Raw genomic sequence first — 24681 nt, 5'->3', positions numbered from 1 at the left:
AATAAAATGAACATGTCCTTTTTACCGCACCATGAACAGCGTAAAACTCAAACCCAAAAAACATTGCCGCAATTGCTGTTATTTACTTATTTCACACCACTTTGTTTTTTTTCCATTTTCCCAGTACATTTTATGGTACATTAAATGGTGCCATTAAAACTACAACACGCCCCGCAAAAAAAAGAAAACACTGAAACGGCTATATCTACAGAAAAATAAAAAAATTACGTCTTTTGGAAGGCGGGGAGGAAAAAAAAGAAAGAAAACATGTGCCTGGTCATTAAGGGGTTGAAGCTCACTACCTCTGATTTTGGACCTCCCAGTAGGGGTGGCCGTGTGTGGTCTCATGACATGAGGAAGTAACTTAGGAACGAAAGACAAGGAATGTAATATTATAAGCAGATGTTATAATGTGCAGTATGAGATAATCTCCGGTACATCCAGTGCAGGGTCTGTCCCCGGTCAGTGACTTGTCCTGGAGTCTCCTCTCGGTTTTCTCATCTTTATAGTAAGTGCAGTGTTCTGTATGTGACATCATTTCCTTTCACTTTCTTTTAGAGTCCGGATAAATAAGGTGGAGTAACAGGATATTGTAACAGAAGAACGAGCCGAGACCTGAGGGAGAAGACAACACTTATTATACATCGTAAATGTAAGAAAAAAAAAAATCTGTAATTCTTACGATCTGGGGTCAGGTATGGAAACTGTGGTCAGGGATCACTAAATACATGAGACCTGTTTATAACAAATGCTGCATGAGGAACGAGACAAATCCAGGAATTATCAGGTAACAGCCGCACAGAGGATTTGTAGACAAATCGAATACCAGGAATTCAGGGATTTGGCTTCAGAGAGGATTTACAGAGGAAAAATTGTATATAAAAAAGGTTCAGGAAAACTTCTTAAGTGCATCATATTCTGTCATTGTCAGTGTGGAGCCTCTCTGTGAAGCTGAATACACAGATAATGTTTTGAAAGTTTTTTTTATCATTTTCAGCACTTTTTTTTAATTAAAAAATGTTGTGTCCAGATGTTACTCTAACCCCTTCCCACCACAGCCATTTTATTATTTTAATTTTTTTCCTTCACACTATTTTTCTGTCTATATAGTCGTATTAGAGCTTCACTTTCATCCTACAGCAGCACAATAATGTGATCATTTTGCTTCTGTGTACTGGTAGGACAGACAGAATTTTTAATTTACTCAAACACTAATTAACCAAAGTCCCCTCACTTCATAAGGACGTCTACCTCGTGGGTTTTTTTTGTTTTTTTTTTTCTGTCCTGGGGACTTGGAGATGATGGGTTTGTACTATTTGTTTGCTTTGCATTGTGTTACTGTTTTTTTTTATTTGTAAAGCTGAACTTCCTAGATTCCTGGGAGAAGTACAAAGGGTGTTGTAACGCTATGTAATCTGGGGGCTGCTGCTGCCGCCTGTTATTGAGGTTTTAGCTGTTTGTTGCAGTAATGCACCTTATCCAGTTTTGCTCTCTAGGAAGCCTGAGTCAGCGTGTAGGGGTGGAAGCGCCCTGAGCCTTTACCGTTTCTCAGATAAGTTTTCCTGAGAAAATGTATATTTCTTTGAAGAGGATGCCTCTTCTTTTGTTTCCTGTCTTCATGTAATCGGGACATAGTGCTGCGCTGCCTCATTAGGTGCAGCTATCACTTCATTTTATACTTATTTTCTGTCAAACCAGATATGTTGTTTTTTTTTATTTCTTGATATAAATTTCTAATTAAATCTATTTCTTAGATGTCTTCAGCAGGTTCTGGGGGCAGAGGTTGGAAGGAAGCTCCTCAGTAGAAGCAAGAGAAGGAGCAATGTACTCAGACATATTAGAACATGTCTGCTGTATAACCCTTTCACGACCGGACTAATTTTAGTTTTTGTGCTTTTGTTTTTTTCTACCTGCCTTCATAAATCATAACTTTTTTTATTTTTTCGTGGACCGACATATGAGGACTTAATTTTTACAGGACAAGTTGTACTTTATAATGCCACTATTTAATATTATGTGTGATGTACTGGAAGCTGAAAAAAAAAACCATCAGAATGGGATGGTATTGGGGAAAAAAAAGCAGATCCTCCATTTTCTTATGGGTTTTGTTTTTACAATGTTCACTTTACAGGGAAAATGACACATTAACTTAATTCTGTAGGTCAGTACGATCACGGTGATACCAAATTTATATTGTTCGTTTTATGTTTTAGTACCTTTAACCCCTTGGCGACATGTCAAGCACTATTAGGTTTCTGTTGCCAAGGTCTTAATGCAAAGACACGTAATAGTATGCGATGATAATGGTGCGGGCTCAGAAGCTGAGCCTGCACCATCGCCAGAGGGTGTGAAATGTATATTGCAGCTGACACCCTGCTGCATGGCCAGGACAGGAGCTAGTCTCCGATCTGGCCGATAAACCCCTAAAATGCAGCGCTCAAACGCGAGCGCTGCCTATATGGGGTTTTACCAGCAGATCGGAACCCAGCAATGTAATTGCGAGGTTTCAATGACTGCTCCAGCAGACCGGAGGCCACCTGTCTGCCAAGTAAGGAAACCTGCAAGGTCCCACCCAGAGGCAGGGTCTAACAGGCTTCTGTTCCCAGAAACAAGATGAGGCAGGCTCAGAAGCTAAGCCTGTGACATCAGCCGCCGGTGTCAGCTGTATATTACAGCTGACAGAACCGATAAAAAGAAGGGGACATATATACAAAAACACCGAAAAAGGCCATACTTGCAAATGGACACAGCCAGGTCAGAAACGCTGATGAAGGAGTGAGCAGGTGCTTTAAATAATAATAGCCACTCCCACTGGTCTTGAGGGGAGTGGTGTGTGGTGCATGGAATGTGTAGTAAGAAATAATAAATGAATAGTGTGTGTGCAAGTGTAATACTATAAGTGAAATATAGGTGGCAGTAATGAGTGAAGTGCCTCAATAGAAATAAATGGATAATGGGGTGCAAGTGAGTGAAACATGGAGGGATAGTGTGTACGTCATGAGGCACAACGTGTATAGCCAAGTAGAAGCCTATTTGTGATGCCTTGATAGTTCATAGAGCGGGCTACCCTGCTTGCTATGCCAAACAACAACACACCATGCTCTCCCAGCATCAAAGACACGGCTGTGTCCAAGAGAAGCGAATATATGTAGTAATGAAAAATATCTTGGGTATTAGTAATCATTTTGGCCAAAAGGACGCAAGCTCGCAATCCACGACAAGGATCCCCAGACTTGCGAGTCCCTAACTCCTTAACTGGAACAGAATGTTCCTGATGCACAAACAGAACCGATAAAAACAAGGGGACATATACAAAAACACAGAAAAAGGCCATAGTTGCAAATGGACACAGCCAGGTCAGAAACGCTGATGAAGGAGTGAGCAGGTGCTTTAAATAATAATAGCCACTCCCACTAGTCTTGAGGGGAGTGGTGTGTAGGGCATGGAATGTGTAGTAAGAAATAATAAATGAATAGTGTGTGTGCAAGTGTAATACTATAAGTGAAATATAGGGGGCAGTAATGAGTGAAGTGCCTCAATAGAAATAAATGGATAATGGGGTGCAAGTGTGTGAAACATGGAGGGATAGTGTGTACGTCATGAGGCACAACGTGTATAGCCAGGTAGAAGCCTATTTGTGACGCCTTGATAGTTCATAGAGCGGGCTACCCTGCTTGCTATGCCAAACAACAACACACCATGCTCTCCCAGCATCAAAGACCCGGCTGTGTCCAAGAGAAGCGAATATACATAATAATGAAAAATACCTGGGGTATCAGTAATCATTTTGGCCAAAAGGACGCAAGCTCGCAATCCACGACTCTGTGCTATATTGGCAGAAGTGATAGCGGCATCTTAGTGGTTTTTAGCCGATCGGCATCGCTGCAATGTGATTGCAGGGTTGCTGATCGTTGCTATGGCACCCGGAGTTCCTAACAATGTTAGGCCTCCTAGTCTGCCACGTATGGAATCCAATTACCAACTATGTGGGTACAGCAATGTATTAGAATAAAGCTCAGAAGTGCAGGCCCTCAAGTCTCCTAGTGTGATAAACAAAAGTTAATAAAAATGTTGAATAAAAGCATGAAAATAAAAGTTTCAAGTTAAAAAAACAGCCTTTTTTTCCTATAATAAGTCTTTTATTATAAGAAAAACATGAAAAAGTACACATATTTGGTATCACCGCGTCTGTAACGACCAAAACTGTAAAACTATAATGTTATTGTTTCTGCACGGTGAACACCACAAAAAAAATAATAATAAAAACAATGCAAGAATCACGATTTTTTGGTCACCACCCCCTCACGACATGGAATAAAAAGTGATCAAAAAGTCGCATTTACCCCAAAACAGCATAAATAAAATCTACAACCCATCCCTCAAAAAAACAAGCCTTACACTGCTTTTTTGATGATAAAAAAAAAGTTATGGCTTTGAGACTATGGTGACACAAAAAATAAATTATTATTAAAAAAAAAAAGTGATTTTATTGCGCAAAAGCTGCAAAACGTAAAAAAAGAAATACATATGGTATTGTCGTAATCGTATTGACCCGCAGAATAAAGTAAAATGTCATTTATAGTGTACTGTAAAACAAACAAGAATAAAAAACTTTGTCAGTATTGGCGGTTTTTTGTCACCTTGCTTTCCAAAAAACGGAAGAAAATGTGATCAAAAGAATCGCATGTACCCCAACAAGGTACCAATGAAAACTGCAGATTGTCCCACAACAAATAAGCCCCCACACCGCTCCGCTGGAGAAAAAATAGAAAAGTTCTGGCTGTGAGAATTTTGCGATGCAAAATGTGCAGAACATTCCAAAAACAGATAACATCCGGCACCATTTATCAGTGCGACACTGGCCACATATCTGCGTATTATTATTTGTTTACCCCATTATTATACCCTTTTATTATACCCTGATGTACTCCGCACACATTACATATACCCTGATGTATTCCTCACAGCTTACACATATCCTGATGTACTCCTCACAGATTACATATACCCTGATGTACTCCTCACATATTACATATACCCTGATGTACTCCGCACAGCTTACATATAACCTGATGTACTCCTCACATATTACATATACCCTGATGTACTCCTCACAGCTTACATATACCCTGATGTACTCCGCACAGCTTACATATACCCTGATGTACTCCTCACATATTACATATACCCTAATGTACTCCTCACATATTACATATAACCTGATGTACTCCTCACATATTACATATACCCTGATGATATATAGCACAACACGGTAAACAGCTCAGCATGGCAACAGCTCATTACGGCACTAGATCAGGATACAGGAAAATGCTTCCATGGAGGAAGTGAAACGTGGCTGTGTTGGGTGAATAAATTTCATTTTTTGCTATTGAGTGCTGCTTCTTTGCTCGATTTTTTTCCATATACCTTACTGGGAGAATGTCACTCCCTGTTATTTGAAGCTTAGCACCAGCTGTTTTTGGTTTTTTGCACAGTGCTGCTCTTATTATATGTTTGTTTCTGGATATACCCTGATGATATATAGCACAACACGGTAAACAGCTCAGCATGGCAACAGCTCAGCACGGCACTAGATCAGGATACAGGATACAGGAACAGGGAACATTGGGAGCAGGAAACACTAGGGGACCATTTAGAAGATAAACTTAGGATACGACAACAATGCTCAGGCATAGAAGCAGGGGACTGGACCCATCTTATAGTCCTGGGTACTCACGGGTGAAAATTTCATCGGAAGTCTGGTGCGCGCGCTGCGACTTTAAATGCGGGCACGAGCGTGCGCACGCACCCTACGGGATCCGGCCGAGGTAAGTGGAAGTGAGCACTGGCGTCTCCTGAGGAGGAGAATGTGACCAGCGCTCGCCGACTCGTGGCAGCGGCCGTCAGGGGGATAGTGGACTTGACGGGCTGCAGCCACGGACATGACAGTACCCCCCCACTTACGCCCCGTCTTCTTGGGACCAGAGCGAGAGAGAAACTTCTTCAGAAGAGTAGGAGCATTGAGGTTCTCCTCTGGCTCCCAGGACCTCTCTTCAGGACCAAACACCCGCCAATCCACGAAATAGAAAGTCTTTTCTCTCACTCACTTGGTGTCCAATATCTCCTTAACTTCAAAGGTGTCTGAAGGACCGCTGGAGGCAACCGCAGGGATAGGAGTCTTGGTAAAGCGATTCAGGACCACCGGTTTCAGGAGAGAGATATGAAAGGAATTGGGGATCCTGAGGGTAGGGGGCAGCCGAAGATTGTAGGCGACAGGGTTGATCCGTTGCAGGATCTCGAAGGGTCCGAGGAACCTGGGGGCAAATTTGCATGACTCAGTCGAATGTTCCTGCAGGACAGCCAGACCTTTGTGCCAGGAAGAAACTGAGGAGGTACTCTTCTCCTTGTGTCCGTCTTCTGTTTCATACGGTCAACTGCCAGCAGGACGGAGGATTGAGTTTGCTGCCAAATCTGTAGAAAGTCCCTAAAGGCCGTGTCAGCAGCTGGTACCGCAGACGTATCAGGAAACGAGAGAGGTATTTGTGGGTGTTGGCCAAGGACAATGAAGAACTATGTGTTCCTTGTGGACTCGCTGGTATGATTATTGTAGGAGAATTCAGCCCACGGAAGCAACTGCACCCAGTTGTCATGCTGCCTAGAGATGAAATGACGCAGGTAGTTCTCCAAAATCTGATTGATCCTCTCGACCAGACCATTGGACTGAGGATGGTAGGCCGAGGAAAAGTCCAACTTCACACCTAGGAGTCCGCAGAGGGCTCTCCAGAACCTTGAGGTGAACTGAACCCCCCGATTAAACACAATATGCTGCGGCAAGTCGTGCAGGCGGAAGATGTGTTGAATGAACAGCTTGGCCAGTTGAGGAGCAGACGGAAGACCGGTCAGAGAAACGAAATAGGCCATTTTCGAAAATCGATCCACCACCACCCAGACAGTACTGCATCCAGCAGAGAGAGGCAGGTCAGTAATAAAGTCCATCGCTATATGCTGCCAGGGAGCATCGGGCAGAGGCAATGGCTGGAGCAGGCCAGCAGGTCTGGAGTGAGCGACCTTGTTAGCTGCACACAGAGCAGGAGGAAACAAAGTCCATAACGTCTTTGGGTAGCATTGGCCACCAGAAATGGTGGGCTGTCTAGAGGCGTGACCCCAGCGGAGGATTCTCCTTCAGTCAGCCATGCGCACAAAAGTCCTCACTGGAGGAATGTCCGCAACCTGCAGTGGATTGACTGAGACATTGCAGGATGAGTCGATAATGTTCTGTGGCATCTCCATGATGTCTTCTATCTCAAAAGACCTGGACAAGGCATCGGCCCTCACATTCTTGTCAGCCGGACAATAATGGAGCTCAAACTGGAACCTGGCAAAGAACAGTGACCACTTGGCCTAACGAGGATTCAGCCGTTGGGCTGTCTGGAGGTAGGTGAAGTTTCTTGTGTTCCGTAAAAATCAGGATGGGGTGAGCTGCGCCCTCTAGTAGATGTCTCCACTCCTCCAGGGCCAATTTGATGGCCAGTAACTCCCGATCCCCAATTGAGTAGTTACACTCTGTGGAAGAGAAAAGCTTAGAGAAATATCCACATACCCTAGACTTACCCTTGGAACCTATCTGGAACAGGAGTGCACCAGCAATGACAGAAGAGGCGTCCACCTCCAACGAGAACTGTAGGGAAACGTCTGGATGATGGAGGATAGAGGCTGACGTGAATGCACTCCTCAGGCTATGAATGCGGACTCTGCCTCAGGAGTCCACACCTTGGCGTTCATGCCCTTCTTAGTAAGGTTAGAGATAGGAGATTTCAGTGAAGAGAAGTTTGGGATGAACTGTCTGTAAAAATTGGAGAATCCCAGAAAGCGCTGTATGGCCCTCAAGCCTTGAGGTCGTGGCCATTCCAGGACGGATCCATCTTGAGACCTCTATTCGAGATGATGTAGCCCAGGAAGGGTAGATCATCTCTCTCAAACACGCACTTCTCCAATTTGGCATACAGATGATTCTCCCTTAATTGCAGCAAAACTTGACGGACATGTCTCTGATGTGTCATAGGATCTGGAGAAAAAATCAAGATGTCATCAAGATAGGCTACTACACAAACATAGAGGAGGTCACGGAAGATGTCATTAACAAACTCCTGGAAGACCGCGGGGGTATTACACGGGTGTTAAATGCCGTCTTCCATTCGTCACCCTGGCGAATCCGAAATAGGTTGTAAGCCCCACGCAGGTCTAGCTTGGAAAAAATCTTGGCACCACGTATACAGTCAAATAATTCTGAGATCAATGGCAATGGATACTTATTTTTCACCGTGATCTGGTTGAGTCCACGGTAGTCTATACAGGGACGTAGAGAACCATCTTTCTTCTTGACGAAGAAGAACCCGGCTCCTGCTGGGGAGGAAGACTTGCATATGAAGCCCGCTCCAAGTGCTCTCTAACATAGGTGGACATAGACAGAGTCTCTGGCAAAGAGAGAGGATATACCCTACCACAGGGAAGGGAAGCAACAGAAACCAGCTCGATAGGCCAGTCATACGCCAGGTGTGGGTTCAGTGTCTCCGCCTCCTTCTTGCTAAAGACATCTGCAAATGCAGCAAAATGACCAGGCAATCCTGCCAGTGACTGAGGCAGAGGAGGCTGAGCCAAACTAATCTGTCCCAGGCAATGATTGTGACACTCGGAGCCCCACTGGAGAACCTCTCCAGAGTTCCAGTCCAGGACTGGGGCATGTAATCGGAGCCACACAGGGTTAACGGATTGATGGCCTCCAAGGCTGCAATATAGACAGAGTCCCGAAGGGAGTTTGCGTAGTCTCTCCTGACTACAATGTAAGTCTCTCCTTAGGGTATGTTCACACGGCCAAATTTCAGACATATACGAGGCGTATTTTGCCTCGTTTTACGTCTGGAAATACGTCTCAAATACGTCGGCAAACATCTGCCCATTCATTTGAATGGGTTTGCCGACGTACTGTGAAGACGACCTGTTATTTACGCGTCGTCGTTTGACAGCTGTCAAACGACGACGCGTAAAAATACAGCCTCGTCAAAAGAAGTGCAGGACACTTCTTTGGACGTTTTTGGAGCCGTTTTCTCATAGACTCCAATGAAAACAGCTCCAAAAACGGACGTAAAAAACGCTGCAAAAACGGCGTGAAAACGCCGCGAAAAATGTGAGTTGGTAAAAAAACGTCTGAAAAGCAGGGTCTGTTTTCCCTTGAAAACAGCTCTGGATTTTCAGACGTTTTTGTTGACTACGTGTGAACATACCCTTACACCGGTCCACATTTACAGACTCTCTATGAGGATCGGCATCTGAGGACACAGGTGTTCTGCAAGGATGAGGCCGGACTAGGGAGGCCTCCCTCCCGACGAGCCCCTTGGAACCGTTCTCGGATCCTCATATCAATCCGGACAGACAGAAGGACAATATCATCCAGTGTAGACGGCAGATCTCGGGCGGCAAGCTCGTCCATAATTCTAGGAGTCAGTCCATGCCAAAATTTAGCCACCAGGGCCTCATTGTTCCACAATTGTTCTCCTGCCAGGGTGCAGAAGTGGATGGCGTACACGCCCATGGAGGTGTCTCTTTGGCGTAGGTTCATCAAGGAGAATGCTGCAGACGAGACTCGTCCATGCTCCTTAAACACCATGCGAAAAGTTCGGAGGAAACCCAGGAAGTCCCGGGTCTCAGGTCCTTGTCTCTCCCAGATAGGGTTTGCCCAAGTAAGGGCTTTGCTAGTGAGGAGAGATATGATGAAGGCGACCTTTGCGCCGTCAGATGAAAATGCACTTGCATACAGATGAAAGTGGATCTGGCACTGGTTCTGGAATCCATGACAGGTCCTCGCGTCCCCATCATAGTGGTCAGGAATTGGCAAAAATAAACGTGGATCAACACTGCCAGGAGGTGTAGTCTGAGGATCAACACTGCCAGGAGGTGTAATAGGAGGAACGGTAACTTGTGCCTCCTGCCGACGTTCGAGAATGTCCAATGCCTGTAGGAGTTATTCCTGTCGAGATCAGAGGTCTAGCATATCCGCCCGCATCTCCTGTGACGTCAACATGGTATTGGATCGACCAGCGGGGTTCATGGCCGAGCGTACTGTCACGTTGGGTTCGTGGACCCACTGGGCCGTACCGCCTTGGCGGTTTGGCAGCTGGCCAATAGGACACAGGTCAAAGTCTATAGTTCTATAGGGTACCTGTGGCAGCTCGGACAGTAGCAAGGCAGGCTAGGCTGGGACTAGGCAGCAGGTAGACGTCAGGTGTGGAGTAGCTGGACAGGCGTGGTATACAGCACAGCACGGTAACAGCTCAGCATGGCAACATCTCAGCACGGCACTAGATCATTATACAGGTAACAGGATACAGGAACAGGGAACACTGAGAGCAGGAAACACTAGGGGACCATTTGCAAGACAAACTTAGGATACAACAACAACGTTCAGGCATAGCTGGACCCCTCTTATAGTCCAGGGTACTCACGGGTTCAAAGTTCATCGGAAGTCCGGTATGCGCGCTACCCTTTTAAGAGCGGGCACGAGCGTGTGCGCGCACCCTACGGGATCCAGCCGAGGTAAGTGGAAGGCTGGCGTCTCTGGAGGAGGAGACTGGGACCAGCGCACACTGACTCATGGCTGCGGCCGTCACGGGGAGAGTGGACCTGACGGGCCGCAGCCACAGACATGATAAACACCTTCATATCACTACTCACATACAAACATACATCACCTTCTTATCACTTCTCACATCCATACATACATATATACATACATCACCACCTTCATATCACTTCTCCCATATGTACATCATCACCTTTTATATCACTTCTCACATACAGACATACACCACCGCCTTCATATCACTTCTCACATACAGACATACACCACCACCTAAATATCACTTCTCACATACATACATACATACATACATACATCGCCTTCATATCACATCTTACACACATACATCACCTTCATATCACTTTTCACATACAGACATACACCACCACCTTCATATCACTTCTCACATACAGGGATCCACCACCACCTTCATATCACTTCTCACATACAGGGATACCCCACCACCTTCATATAACTTTTCACATACAGACATACATCACCTTATATCACTTCTCACATATATACATACATACAAACATACATACATACATCACCACCTTCATATCACTTCTTACATATGTACATCATCACCTTTATATCACTTCTCACATGCAGAGATACAACACCGCCTTCATATCACTTGTCACATACAGACATACACCACCACCTTTATATCACTTCTCACATACATGCATACATCACCTTATATCACTTCTCACATACAGACATACATCACCATCTTCATATCACTTCTTACATACATACATCACCTTCATATCACTTCTCACATACAGACATATAGCACCTTCATATAATTTCTCACATACATACAGACACCACCACCTTCATATCACTTCTCACATACAGACATTCACCACCTCCTTCATATCCCTTCTCACAAATATACATACACCACCTTCATATCACTTCTCACATACAGACATCACCACCTTCATATCACTTCTCACATACAGACATACACCACCACCTTCATATCAGTCTTCACATACGGACATACATCACCACCTTCATATCACTACTCTCATACAGACATACACCACTGCCTTCATATCACTTCTCACATACAGACATACACCACCACCTTCATATCAGTTTTCACATACGGACATACATCACCACCTTCATATCACTACTCACATACAGACATACACCACCACCTTCATATCACTTCTCACATACAGACATGCACTACCACCTTTATATCACTACTCACATACAGACATACAGCACCGCCTTCATATCACTTCTCACATACAGACATCACCACCTTCATATCACTTCTCACATACAGACATACACCACCACCTTCATATCAGTTTTCAAATACGGGCATACATCACCACCTTCATATCACTACTCACATACAGACATACACCACCACCTTCATATCACTTCTCACATACAGACATGCACTACCACCTTTATATCACTACTCACATACAGACATACACCACCACCTTCATGTAATGTCCGTGGCTGCGGGCTGTCAGCTCCAGCCTCCCGCTGACAGCCGCAGCCACGAGTCGGCAAGCGCTGGCACCAGCCTCCTCCTCAGGAGACGCCAGCGCTTGCATCCACTCACCTCCGCCGGAGCCCGCGGGGTGCGCGCGCACGCTCGTCCCCGCTCTTAAAGGGGCAGCGCGCGCACCGGATATCTTGAATGACCTTTGACCTGTGAGTACCCTGGGCTATAAGAGGGGTCCAGCCCCCTAGTTCGATGCCTGAGTGTTGTTAGTTTTCCCAGTCTGTCTTGCAAATGGTCCCTTAGTGTTTCCCGTTCCTGTTGTTACCCGTACCTTGTTTCCCGTTCATGTTTCCCGTGCTTTGCCATAGTATCAAGTCGTGCCACGTCCTGTGTCATCTGCCATGTCCAGAGGAATCTGCCACGTCCTGTGTCATCTGCCATGTCCAGTGGAATCTGCCAAGTCCTGTGTCATCTGCCACGTCCAGAGGAATCTGCCACGTCCTGTGTTATCTGCCACGTCCAGAAGAATCTTCCACGTCCTGTGTCACCTGCCACGTCCGGAGGACTCCGCCACGTCCTGTGTCATCTGCCACGTCCAGAGGAATCTGCCACGTCCGGAGGAATCCGCCACGTCTGGCGCAACTTGCAGCTCCTGTGTCATCCGCCACGTTTGGCGCCATCTGCTGCACCCATCTCATCTGGACTATCCAGGTACCCTTGTGCGGGTCATTGTATTTCTGGGGTGTCCTGTAGTTTGGCCAGCTGCCTCCCCGCTGCGGCGGTACGGCCTAGTGGGTCCACTAACCCACTCCGTGACACTTCATATCACTTCTCACATACAGACATACATCACCCTCATATCACTTCTCATATACAGACATACATCACCACCTTCATATCACTTCTCACATACAGACGTACACCACCACCTTCATATCACTTCTCACAAACGGACATACACCACCTATTTGCCCTGCCTTTCTGAAATAGTGGAAAACTCTGTAGATTTACAGCCAAGTTATGTGTAGTGTCAGGCCATGTTTCCATGCGGTCTGCCCCCTATTCAGTGTCCTCTAAAAGTAGGCTTTTGGCAGGGTGGGAAGGATTATCAGCATCCCAAAGTCTTACACTATGGCATCATTTACACGAGCGTAATATACGCACGTGCGACGCGCGTGCTTTTCACGCGTGTCGTACGCACCTATATTAGGCTTTGGGGCAGTGCAGACAGTCCGTGAGTTTTGCGCAGCGTGAGTCCGCTGCGTAAAACTCACGACATGTTCTATATTTCTGCGTTTTTTGCGCATCACGCACCCATTGATGTCAATGGGTGCGTGAAAACCACGCAGGTCGCATGGAAGCACTTCCGTGCGAACTGCGTGGTTCGCGCAACTGCGTGGTTCGCGCAACAGCTGTCAAACTCTGTAAACAGAAAAGCACCACGTGCTTTTCTGTTTACAAATATCCAAACGGAGTGTCAAAATGATGGTGGCTGCGAGAAAATCTCGCAGCCGCGCATCATACACTGATGACACACGCAGCTGTTAAGTGCCTTTTGCGCACGCAAAACGCTGCATTTTTTGCGTGCGCAAAACGCACACGCTCGTGTAAATGAGGCCTATGTATGAGACTACCTTGATCACAAATCTGCTTCTTCTTCTCCTGATTTAATTTCCACAATCTCTACACTTTGAAGCAGGTTGAGAAAAATCATTGTCCTTTCACCAATTAAACACGTATGACCCTCTTATATTTTTATTGTTGTTTTTGTATTGCTCATATAGCCCCAACATATTCTGTTCTGCACTGTTGTACAGAGATTGTTATCATTCATATTTGTGGCTGTCCCCAGGAGCTTACACGTAATAGGATGGAGTAATAGGTTTTTATACAGTTTGTCTTCAAAAAATTTATTTATTTATTATTGTTAACACTTCAGTCGTTTTTTGAAATCACCTCCAACAATGTAATTGTATTTGTTCTCTTTATATATTCGGTTTATGGGCGAGAGCCGCTGGTGTTTTTTTAGTTCTGATTGAATAATAAAGTAATAAACAACTGTTTCATTTTATTTTGATTGACCACAACTGTTTAATATATATATATATATTATTTTTTTTTCATTAACAGAAATCTTTAATATATTTTTTTGGACCACAAGAAATTAATATAATTTTCTCACAGAAGCAATTTTTAAGATGGTCTTAAATTATTATTTTTTTTTTTTAAACTTGAGAATATAACTAGAGATTTCATCAATGAGTTTTATATCCATAAACTTTAATATAGATATTTTTATTTATTTTAAAAATCTGCCACAATTTTCCTGTACGTCCTTCTTAAAAATAAAAAAAAAAAAATATTTTCCCACCCCCTGTTGCTCCAACTGCCATTGACACGTCCTATTTGACAGCCCAATGTTTACCTCTTCACCCAGCACAGTTTACCAATCATCTCTGGCGCTGGGCTATATCAACTTCCGCCGGCCCAGCACAAGCGTCACAACCAGAGGACAGTCCCAGAAAAAACTCATCCACCAGGCGCAACACAGTAACTAGCTGCCACGCTGGACACCACCACCCTTCCTCTCTACCCTGCTCAACACGCCACCATACAGCACAGTGAGCCAGCACACCCTTGCTCTCCACAGTACATCACCGATATCCCGCCTCTACACCAGCTGCTCTCTTCCCAAGCACAAAGTATGGGTCATGTTTTTACATTAAAAAAAATTACACTCTACAGACTACCCAATTTGCCTAATTCAAAAACACACACTAGGGCCAATTTAACCGCTTCCCGACCGCCCACTGTATATTCACGTCGGCACTTGCTGGGCTCTGTGCAGTGCCGACGTGAATTCATGGTGGGTGTTAAAAGCACGATCCGGGTGTCTCAGAGTAGCGCTGACACCCGGATCGCGCTGTTATCACCTACCTCTGTTCCCGGAGATATGATCGGGACCTGATTAGTTCAGGTCCCGGTCATGTGATCGCAGGGAAAGTGTGTTGTAGCAACGAACTGGAAAGTTTGTTGCTATAACAAACTGGAAAGTTTGTTGCTACAACAAACTTTCCCGGGGACCGATTGCTGGTGCTGCAGTCGGTTAAAAGGCAGAACCGGGGGCCATATAACGGCCCCCGGGTCTGCCATGCACAGCAGCCTATGAGAACCAGCCGGATGCTGGTTCTCATAAGCTTCCTGTCAGTGTGACTCTCAGCGTCACACTGACAGTTTATAATACGTTACACTACCTAGGTAGTGTAATGTATTATAGGAGTGATCAGTGCTGCAGGTCTTCAAGTAAAAAGTTAAAAATAAAGTAATAAAAAAGTTTTATAAAAGTGTAAAAACAAGTTATAAAAGTTACAAAAAGAAATAATGCTTTTTTTTTCCTATAAGTCTTTTATTATAGGAAAAAAATGAAAATGTTAAAAAAAGTACACATATTTGTTATCACCGCGTTCGTAACGACCCAACCTATAAAACTATAATATTATTTTTCCCGCACGGTGAACACCGCAAAAAAAATAATTAAAAAACAATGTCAGAATCACTTTTTTTTGGTCATCAACCCTCCCAAAATATAGAATAAAAAGTGATCAAAAAGTCGCATGTACCCCAAAATAATACCAATAAAAACTACAACCCGTCCCACAAAAAACAAGCCCTTACACCGCTTTTTTGACGGAAAAATATAAAATTATGGCTCTCAGAATATGGTGACACAGAAAATAAATAATTTTATCAAAGTGATTTTATTGCGCAATCGCCACAAAACATAAAAAACCTATATACATATGGTATCGCCGTAATCGTACCGACCCGCAGAATAAAGTACAATGTCATTTATACCGCACGGTGAACACTGTAAAAAAAAAAATACAAAAAACATTGTCAGAATTTATGTTTCTTTGTCACTTTGCTTCCAAAAAAATCTAATAAAAAGTGATAAAAAAAAATCACATGTACCCTAAAATGATACTAATGAAAACTACAGATTGTCCCGCAACAAATAAGTCCTCGCACGGCTCCGTTGGAGAAAAAATAAAAAAGTTCTGGCTCTCAGACTATGGCGATGCAAAATGTGCAGAGTGTTCCAAAAGCGGATAGGATCAGGCGCCATTTATCAGTGCGACACCTGCCACATATCTGCGGATTATTATTTATGTACCCCATTATTATACCCTCTTATTATGTCCTGATGTTCTCCGCACAGGTTACATATACCCCCACATCATAACTGAAATACGAGCAAAACCCCAAACAGAACAGTTACCAAGCAAAATCTGCGCTCCAAAAGCCAAATGGTGTTCCCTCCCTTCTGAGCCCCACAGCGTGCCCAAACACCAGCTTACGTCCACATATATGACATTTTATATCCGGGAGAACCCGCTCAACATTGTATGAGGTATTTGTCTTCAGTGGCACAAACTGGGCACAATATATTGTGCATTAAAATGGCATATCAGTGGAAAATTTTAATTTTCACTTTGCACCATCCGCTGCGCATTAACGCCTTGGCGCACCACGACTTAATAGAATGTCGTGGTGCGAGGGGTTATATATGGAGCGGGCTCACGCGCTGCGCCCGCTCCATATTCTGCAACTGTCAGCTGTGTATTACAGCTGACACCCGGGACTAACGGACAGGAACAGCGATCGCGCTGTTACAGGAGCCTGTAAAATGACATTATACTGCAATACATTAGTATTGCAGTGTATTGTACCAGCGACCTAATGATCGCTCGTTCCAGTCCCCTAAAGGGACTTTTGGGAGGTTTCCACTGTTTTGGTACCTCAGGGGCTTTGCATATGCGACATGACACCCGAAAACCAGTCCAGCTAAATTTAAGCTCCAAAAGCCAAATATTGTTCCTTCCCTCCTGAGTCCTGCCGTGGGTCCAAACAGCAGTTTATTACCACATATGGCATATTGCTGTAATCAGGACAAATTGCTTTACAAATTTTGGGGTAATTTTTCTCCTTTATTCATTGTAAAAATTTAACATTTCTATGTTTTTTCAGAAAAAAGTAGATTTTCATTTTCACGGCCTAATTCCACTAAATTCAGCAAAAAAACTGTTGGGTCAAAATGCTAACTATACCCCTAGAACAATTCCTTGAGGGGTGTAGTCTTCAAAATGGGGTCAGTTTTGGGGGGATTCCACTGTTTTGCTTACTCCAGGGCGTTGCAAACGCGACATGGCACTGAAAACCAATCCAGCAAAATCTGCGCTTCAAAATCCAAATGGCGCTCCTTCCCTTCTGAGCTCTGCTGTGGGTCCAAACAGCAGTTTAGTACCACATATGGGGTATTGGCGTAATCGGGAGAAGTCGCTTTACAAGTTCTGGGGTGCTTTTTAATCTTTATTCCTTGCAAATATTATTTTTTTTAAATATTTTTTCAGATAAAAAGTAGATTTTCACTTTCACAGACAAACTCCAATAAATATAGCAGAAGACCTGTGGGGTCAAGATGCTAACTGTACCCCTAGATAAATTCCTTGAGGTGTGTAGTTTCCAAAACCGTCTCACTTTTGGGGGATTTCCACTGTTTTGGTACCACAAGACCTCTTCAAACCTGACATGGTGCCTAAAATATATTCTAAAAAAAGGAGGCCCCAAAATCCACTAGGTGCTCCTTTGCTTCTGAGGCCTGTGTTTCAGTCGATTATCACACTAGAGCCACGTGTGGGATATTTCTAAAAACTGCAGAATCTGGGCAATAAATATTGAGTTGCATTTCTCGGGTAAAACCTTCTGTGTTACAGAATTTTTTTTATTACAAATGAATTTCAGCAAAAATAATAAAATGTGTAAATTTCACCTCTACTTTGCTTTAATTCCTGTGAAGCGCCTAATGGGTTAAGAAACTTTCTGAATGCTATTTTTAATACTTTGAGGGGTGCAGTTTTTAATATGGGGTGATTTATGGGGTCTATCTAGTACATAAGGCCCTCAAAGCCACTTCAGAACTGAACTGGTCCCTGTAAAAATAGCCTTTTGAAATTTTCTTGAAAATGTGAGAAATTGCTGCTAAAGTTCTAAACGTTGTAACGTCCTAGGAAAATAAAATAATGTTCAAAAAACTATGCAAATATAAAGTAGACATATGGAATATATAAAATAGTAACTATTTTGTGTGGTATTACTATTTGTTTTACAAGCAGATACATTTAAAATGAGAAAAATCATAATTTTTGCAAATTTTCTCAGAATTTTGGTATTTTTCACAAATAAGCAATGAATTTATTGCCCAAATTTTTCCACTAACATAAAGTACAATATGTCACGAGAAAACAATCTCAGAATCGCTTGGATAGGCAAAAGCATTCCAGAGTTATTAACACATAAATTGACACATGTCAGATTTGAGAAAATGGGGCTGGTCATGAAGGTCAAAATGAGCTCAGTCTTGAAAGGGTTAATAAGAAACAAATTGAGATCAGTCTGTTTTTGTGGTATGGGAATGGGAAGAAACTAAAATACCTGGAGAAAGCACGCCCATGCATAGGGAGAAAATTGTAGCTGCATATAGATGTTGATTATGGCCCAGTGCTGCAAATAATAGTACCTTACATTCTCTTCCACTAAGATTACATCAGCAAATAGTTCACAGGGTTTTCTCCTTACAACCTATTTGAGGTAGGAGCCACCACGCCGATCAGTGGATCGGTGCAGGTTCATCTCACAGAAACACTGGCAAACAACTTTAATAAACCAGTTTTTCCTTTGTGAGACAACCCCTTTAAGCTAAAAAAAATGTATTCCGTCGACATAGCTGTATAAGGGCCTGTTTTTTTGCGGGACGAGTTGTATTTTTCAATTGAAACATTTTTGGGTGCTTATAATATATTGATTAACTTTTATTAACTTTATTTTAGGAAAGTATTAAAAATAAACAGCTATTCCAGCATTGTTTTTCACGTTATAAATTTACGCCGTTCACTATGCGGCATAGATAACATATTACCTTTATTCTATGGGTCGGCACGATTATAGGGATACCAAATATGTAAATGTTTTATGTTTTCCTACGTTTGCAAAATTAAAACCCCTTTTTCCGTCGATATAGCCATATGTGGGCTTGTTTTATGCTGGACAAGGTGTAGTTTTCATTGGTGGTATTTTAGGATACATGGGACTTATTGATTAACTTTTATTTTATTTTTTTATGGTGAAAATGGGAGAAAAAAAAGAATTTGTTTTTTGCTTTTTTTTTTACACCGTTCACCAGCGGTTTAATTTGTTAACTTTATTGTTTGAGTCGTTACGATCGCAGCGATACCATATATGTGTATGTGTTATTTTTTTTTTTACACTTTTATTAAATAATACTACTTTTTGGGGAAAAAGTGTTTTTATTTTATTTTTACTATAATCTTTTTTTTTTCCATAAAATTTATTTAACGGTTTTATGTTTTTTTGTTTTTGATTGTCCCACTAGGGGACTTCACCATATGATCTGCTAACCATTATATAATGCTTTGGTATACTTGGCTGACTGCAGACCTAGGGGCCTTTGTTAGGCCTCCGGCTGCCATGAAAACTCAACAGCACCCCGCGATTTCTTTGTGGGGGCACCGATGGGGAGACAGAGGGAGATCCCTCCCTCTGTCAAACACATTAGATGCTGCTGTCACTATTGACAGCGGCGTCTAATGGGTTAAACTGCCGGAATCAGAGCGAGCTTTGATTCCAGAAGTTGGGGCAGGACAAGTCTGTGTATAACAGCCATGCTCCTGTCGTGGATCGCGTGGGTACAATGGCAGTACCCACCCAATCAGAGCGACGGATATATCTGTTGCTATACAGGTATTAACACCTGTTTGCAACGGATATATCCATCGCTCGTCATTAAGGGGTTGAGCGTCTATTCTATTTTCTACAGGTGATACTATTCTAGTGAATCTACCACTTTTAAGGTTGTCATATCTTTACACATGTGGAAAAAATTAATGTCTAGCTCATGTAATCACTCTTTAAAGCCATGAGCCTTATTGACCGCCGTGATAAGGCGGTATTGGTGGTTGCTAAGTGGTTAATATGGACTAGGTCTCTATTTTGCAGCTAAACCAGCTTCAACTCTTTTGGGGGCTTTCTACAAGATTTTGGAGTATGCCTGGGGGAACTTTTGCCCATTCACACAAAAAAACATTTGTGAGGTCAGACACTGATGTTGGTGGAGGGGGCCTGGCTTGTAATATCCGTTGTAGTTCATCCCAATGGTGTTGGATACGGTTGAGTTCAGGGCTCTGTGCGGCCAGTGAAGTTCTTTCACACCAAACACCCCCAACCAAACATGTCTTTATGGACCTTGTGCACTGGGGCACAGTCATGCTGGAACAGAAAAGGGAAGAACCCCAAACTATTCCCACAAAGATACAATTGTCCAAAAAGTCCTGGTATGTTGAAGCGTTAATAATTTCCCTACGCTGAAACTAAGAGGCCGACCCCTGAAAACAATCCCATAGCGTTATCCCACCAAACTTTAAAGTTGGCACAATGCAGTCAGGCAAGTAACCGTCTCCTGGCATTCGCAAAAACCCAGACTAGTATATTAGATTACAAAAAAATAGACTCCTAACATATATTTGTCACAGGCTAGGTAAAGTTTAGCGAACCAACTTCCCCCCATAATTAATCAGATTGACTGCTCCACAGTAATAATACCATACCGAAGAAAAGATAGAGCTGGTAGTCATATTATATAAGAATAAATCAATTTTATTAAACAAGATAACATACAATTAAAAACACATAGTTGTGAAGACTCTAGTACTAACACTGTGGTACAGAATGAAGCACGGAAAAAAGACTGAATGAGCAGGTATAATGGTATTAGGTGCCAAATAGATATATTACCCACCTAGATACTACAATGTAACATTCCAAAAGTGGATTGTATAATAGTGACACTCAGTGTCCCTTCAATCTCACAAATTCGCAGGCAAGTGCCAAGTCAAAGAAGGGTCACAGAGGGAAACAGGTGGTATCTTAGTGGTGAGCGGTATCAAAAAGCAATCTTACCCATTTATGAAAGGTGTCTAAGTGCGTCCGTGCTAGATCGGCCACAGGAAACCCCAACGCGCGTTTCGCAGTAATGGTTGCTTCCCTGACATTTAATTAACTTTTTTATTGTTGATCTTTTTCAGGGTGGCTCCTGGATCTATCCAATTTGCCATAACGTGTTCTATTTGCATGGAGATGTATAAAGATCCTGTAACCTTGATCTGTGGTCATAACTACTGCCTGGACTGTATCGAGAAAACATGGAACAATCAGGATATAGATGATATATACTGTCCTATCTGCAGGAGAAGATTTAAGAATCGGCCTGAATTGATTAAGAACCTGGTTCTATGTCAAATAGCAGAATTTTGTCAATCGTCAAAGTCACACAAGAAGACAAATAAGTGTTGTACATATTGTACTACATTTATTGCTGAGCCTGCAGTTAAACAATGTCTGCTATGTGAAGCTTTTCTCTGTGAAGACCATTTACAGGTCCATTGTAAACAAGCAGAACATGTAATAGTAGAGCCCAGCACATCCTCACAGAACAGACAATGCTCCATCCATAGAAAAATCCTAGAGTATTATTGCAGTCAGGACTCTGCCTGTGTCTGTGCCCACTGTTGTATAGTTGGAGAGCATAAAGGTCACCAGGTGAAATTATTTAAAGAAGCTGTGGAGATAAAGAAAGACAAACTGAGGGACATTGAGGAAAATCTGACTATCAAGAAGTCTGAGATCGAGAAAAGTATAAAGATTTGTATGCAAAAACTTCAAGAGAAAGCAAATAATACATTAGGATCAGGAACGGATGTGGTCGAGGTTCAAGCGATGAGGGAAATTCTAAAATTAGTCCAGGGAGGTCCATCAATAGAAGAAGAACAAGCCGCTGGGGATCTCGTGAGATAGCTGGAAGTTAAAAGGTCTCATTTAATCCAATTTATAGCCCGCATTGAAGAGCTGGGCAATGAGACTGATCCACTCCTTGTCTTACAAGATCAGGAGGAATATAATCTGTAATGTATTATATATGTGATACATTTCACTACAGGAGATGCTAAAGGACAATTCTCAGTGGGACATTATAATATATTAAGGGTTCACTATGTGCTGCTGCCACCACACGTGACAATATTTTTCAATTAAATTTTATATACAGGGAAAATCGACTACGCGTTTTGTTATAGTAAAGATGTTTCTATTGTACTTAATGTGTGAAAAGGGGCATTAAAAGTTCAGCTTTGTTAACCTAGACAAAAAACAAAGTAGTAAAATGTAGTTTTGGCTGGTTCATAAAGGAGGGGGCATATGAGCATATCTTTGTCCTTTTTGAGAGACACATCTGGGTGTACCCTACTAGTAATAAATGCGTGCTTTCTTATCTTGTTATTCCATACTGCGATTGGTGACCGATGCCTGACTGATGTCAAACGTTGGGTGTTGTGTCAAATAATACTCTAAATTGTACTCTCGTTTTTGCAATACAATAAAAGACGGGGGCTGAGGGAATGTCCTTAGGGTAAGGCCACACGGTGCAGCCCTGACACGGTCGCAACGCAGCCAACAACTGCGCCGGCAAAATGTTCAGTGCGGCTGTCAAATAGCCTGCTAGTGGCCGCAAGTTAATGCGGGTAAACCATCCCTTTATCTGTAAAATTGTGCGGCCCTGAATTAATACACTCTTTATGGCTGCACGATTTTGCAAGTTACAAGTTACCCCCTATTCATTCTCTATGGCAGCGGTGGAACAAGTCGAACACTGCACTCGGCTATCTCCGGCGCTCCCATAGAGAAAGAATGGAGCGGCAGTGCGCATGTAACCGGAATACCCCTTAACAAGGTATTTGACAGCCGCGCCTACATAGTGCCAGCACGGTTGTTGGCTGTGTTGAGACCGTGTCAGGACCGCTCCATGTGGCCGTACCCTTAGAGACTCCACATCAGACCAACCATTGTGTGTCTATGTCTTGCTCTCTGACTGCTGTCGTCCATTATAATTAGGAACACAGGATGCAATTATTTGATAGGATCCTAACCTTTTGATTACTCTAAGGCTATGTTTACACAGGGCGGATACGCTGTGTAAAGGTACAAAGCGTATCTGCCTTGTGCGGCGCACAGAATTCCGGACGGTAAACTGCACCAAATTGGTGTTGTTTCCTCCCTGCTGCTGCAGCCGTCCGGCATATAGGTGGACATCCAGACCCTGTCCCAAGTTAGTATTATGGGACCAGGGCGTCAATGTTTGTCAGAATCTCTCTTGGCCCTAGCATTAGCAGACTTTAAATTCTCATGGATCTCTATCCAGTTATCCTGAAAGTTTCAAAAGATGTCCACAAGAGCTGGCACCTCAGACTGTGTAGTGAAGGGATTAGGAATGACCAGATACACTTTTTCAAAAATAAATTAACCAGATAACTTGGAGACATGGTTGTTGTGGGCAAACTCAGCCCAAGATAGTAGCTCTGATCAATTGTCCTGATCGGCATTAGCATAAGCTAGAAGGAATAAATCAAGGACCTGTTCCTCATTACTCTGAGGGTGATAACCAGTTGAAAAATCCAGGGAGATCTTCATGGATTTTCATAAGGCTCTCCACAACTAACAAATTGTACTTCAAGATTGGAGGCAATGGGAGGCCATGAACATGAAATATTTATTTTAAAATATCTGAACCAAACGTTGTGTTGATAGCAATCCAGGCAGTGGTATGATGTGAGCCATTGTAGAAAACCGGTCCACAACCACCAGGATACTGTAGTAGTAAATCATTGAATGGGATGCAAATTGGTAATGAAATACATTAAGATTTCTTGCCATGACCCAGTTGGAATGGGTGATGTCTGGAGGAGCGCCGATCAGATTATGTAGGAGATAGGGCACTTATAATGTGGTGACAGAGCCTCTTTAAGTAGACCATAGGTCCTGGTCTGTTCCCAAACTTGAGCCCCCTTCTACAACGCTGCTCTGCCACTCAGTGTCTATAGTGAACGCCACCTTTCTATGCGAGCATTGACAAATGGGTGTTACGATTCCTCTTGTTAAAGGGCTGTGTCCCTAATACTGACGGTCTCCATCACTAAGGGTATGTTCACATGGCAGCCTATGTTACGGCTGAAATTACGGAGCTGTTTTCAGGAGAAAACAGCACTGTAATTTCGGCCGTAATGGCATGTGCAGGCGTCTTTCGTTGCATCCATTACGGACGTAATTGGAGCTGTTTTTCCATGGAGTCCATGGAAAACGGCTCCATTTACGTCTGAAGAAGTGACATGCACTTTTTTGACGCGGGCGTCTTTTTCATGCGCCGCCTTTTGACAGCGGGGCGTAAAAAAAAAGACAGTCGGCACAGAACATCGTAACACCAATTCGAATGAATGGGCAGGTGTTTGCCGACGCGTTTGAGCCGCATTTTCGGACGTAATTCGGGGCTAAAACACCCGAATTACGTCCGTAAATAGTATGTGTGAACCCAGCCTAACAGTATCACACTGTTTAGAGACACATCCGTCTGATAATGGGAATGGCAATACCCAGTTGTCTA

General features: G+C 43.2%; 1 long non-coding RNA gene across 1 annotated transcript; it reads left to right on the top strand.

Annotated features, from left to right (window-relative positions):
• The first annotated feature begins 351 nt into the window (after positions 1–351).
• On the top strand, positions 352–22289 carry LOC142748465 (uncharacterized). The gene is made up of 3 exons (XR_012882266.1): positions 352–461; positions 559–652; positions 21278–22289. It is a non-coding gene; the product is annotated as an uncharacterized LOC142748465 (long non-coding RNA).
• The last annotated feature ends 2392 nt before the right edge of the window (positions 22290–24681 follow it).

The sequence above is a fragment of the Rhinoderma darwinii genome, chromosome 3 (assembly GCF_050947455.1).
Source record: "Rhinoderma darwinii isolate aRhiDar2 chromosome 3, aRhiDar2.hap1, whole genome shotgun sequence".
NCBI classification, from domain to species: domain Eukaryota; kingdom Metazoa; phylum Chordata; class Amphibia; order Anura; family Rhinodermatidae; genus Rhinoderma; species Rhinoderma darwinii.
This window is presented reverse-complemented; position numbering and strand designations above follow the sequence as displayed.